Below are 2,867 nucleotides of genomic sequence, written 5' to 3' on the forward strand. Positions count from 1 at the left end.
ATTTCCCGCATCATGGCATAGCCACATAGCTGCATATGTGGAGTATTTACTGCCTCAACTTTTCAGAATATATTTCATTTGACGTCATGGTCAAAATACCCTGAAAGAATTGAAAAAGCACAAAGTTTCCGCGGACGATACATCAACTCGGACATTCGGATGGAGGTACTGATCGTACACATAGTTGACATCATCGAAGTTGCCTACATTGAACACAACAATCGTCAGAATGAGGTGTCGACGTTTTATTGTTAAGCGTCGTGGTTATTTACACTGTTAGTTACTACGACACACATTGACGTTTAACCAAACACTCCTATTTATTAAGTACTACGTACAAGTAGTATCACAATAGCAGACATGTACAAATCAATTCGGATACACTTGTAAGTTGTACGGATAATATAATGCATACAAACATGAATACTAGTATATCCTCTTGTGCCATGGTGTGTTTATATTTCCACGCACAAAGTACTCCGTACTCCCTCTGCTCCACATTACTGCGACAAAAAGATAATCGTTTTTTTCACATTACTGTGACAATATGGATGCTATTGGCCAATTAGGAAATTCAATGGTTCGATGGTCAAAATTACCATGGTCTATAAAAGCAACGACACTGGGCACGACACATTGGACATCAGGAGACCTGCACGTCTCATGGTCGCCTTCTTCATGTGCGGCAACGCATAACCGTTACCCCCAGAGTGCTCGAGGATCAAACGCATCACAGCTTGAAAGGTAAGAAACACACTCTCCAGTTTGTCGTACTTCAGTTCCTCGAATGCTTCCACGGTGTGCGGATCACATCATCCACGTAACGACTCATCTTCTTGTACTGAAGGGACTGAATCGAGGCAAAGAATCCATGATCAAGCACGTTCAGATCAGGGCTGTTTGGTGGCTGTCGGTGGATCATAAACGTCCAACCATAGTTCGGTATCAGTGACGAATCCATGCGACGTTGCGTTGTCGTGCTGCAGAACAACGCGCTTGTTCGAACTGGGGAAGGTTGCCTTGATTGCTGGTACGACCTTGTTCAGCACGAAATCACGATACACAGGACCATCCACATTGACCAACGACGTCACCATTGTCCCAGCAGGTCAGTTTCTTGAGTTCCGTGTGGCGGACTGAGAGCGTACAAATGGCCACATCCCAATCTTGCCCCTGAAGACTTCTCCTCGTACCTCATCATACCGCGAACGCGCAACGGCAGCCAAGAACATGACCTTTGGAACGAAGCGTTTGCTCTTCCAAGCGCGCTTAGGCGGTGCTTCTCCGGGAACGAGTTACACCTTGCCTCGATCTTTGTCAGCGTTAAACCATTTCTCATCCAAGTGCACGACGTCCAATATTGCCGAATTCAACGGTTTTGACGCGTTCTGCCTTGTTGACGTCCGAGAGCAACGGTTTGATACGGGACGAGCGTCGGACGAATGTGTTTTTCTTAAGGTGTCTACTGAGGGTACCCATAGATAGGCCAGTGGCAGCGACGATGTTACGGAGGGTTGACCGTTGATCGACAGGTACGTCTTGGACAAGTTGTCGAACGTATTGGTCAGTGAACTTTGCCTTTAGCCCAACTCTCCCGAATTTGTTTGACAACGTGCTCCCTCTGATGTTATGCGCGCTCCATACAGCAGAGACGGTGCGGGGTTTGAGATTGAGTTGCTCGCCAACGAGTTTGAATGCTCCACGCTGGAGCTTGCCATTGTTGGGGAAGGGTTGAGGGGCTTGGACTATCGTTGCCTTAACGTGACGTGTAAGTTCACGATGGGAACATTCAATGTGATTTTCTATGGTGGCAAATTCAAAAATGATGTAGATTTGAGTATACAGGTTTGCTACATCTTCTAATCTATCCTCTTCCTCGAGTCTCACATTCATCAATGACAAAGCCAATTCGTAGTCTGCTGTCGATGCACTTTGAGGAATCTTGTACCGATTGCAACCCTTAGCCTCGATGACGACATGCATAATTCGGCGCAGTGTCAGGAACGTCTTTTCCAGCTTCGTGGGTGACAGCATCAGATAGGAGCACTTGACGGCAGCAATAAGTTCTTCCATACTGCGGCATTCCAGCGTCTGCTGCAGGGATTGAATCGCGTTAAAGAAACCCAAATCCAAAACATTCAAATCCGGCGATTGAGCTGGCTGGTTATGGATGCGAATGGTCCAACCGCCTTCTTCACCGGCTGTGACACACTCGGCATCGTCCAGGCCGATGTGAGACCGCGCGTTGTCTTGCTGGATGACGATGTCACCACCATCGACACCAAGCGGCCACGTTCATTTCGACTTGATCGCGGGTACAGCTTTGTCGATGAGAATGCGGCGGTAGACGTCCTTCGTTACGACCACGCTCTTTAACACTTCAAATCCCGCAGGCCTGTTGCCACTCTTCCTGACGGCCGACGTGCGTTCCACAATCTCCCAGCATCCGAGTCGTCCGTCCCAGCCATTTCTTGGTCGCGCAACCGCACAGAGCAACATGACCTGGGTTATGTGCGACTTGGATTGGAGGTGTCTTGTGATCAGTTGCTCGTCATTCCAAAGCAAAAAGTGTCAGCGGATCTTGGTCATATAGAACCACTTTTCGTCAACATGAACGGTATGATACATATCATATACTTTACCACTCTCTGTCAGAAATCGTTCGCAGAACTTGACCCGGGGTTCTTTCTGGTTGTCCTTCAGGCACGGCCGTGTCCAACTTGAGCGTCATGTCATCCACTTCTGCTTGACGTACGTCCACAGCAGGAAGACGGACAACCCGGTGGCCGCGGCCTGAGCACGATACGATTGTCGCTGTTGCAGCGGTGTTCTCTTGATGTGAGCCTCTACCTCGTCAGGACTGTACT

The sequence above is a fragment of the Aphanomyces invadans genome (genome assembly GCF_000520115.1).
Source record: "Aphanomyces invadans strain NJM9701 unplaced genomic scaffold supercont1.15, whole genome shotgun sequence".
Classification (NCBI taxonomy): domain Eukaryota; phylum Oomycota; class Saprolegniomycetes; order Saprolegniales; family Verrucalvaceae; genus Aphanomyces; species Aphanomyces invadans.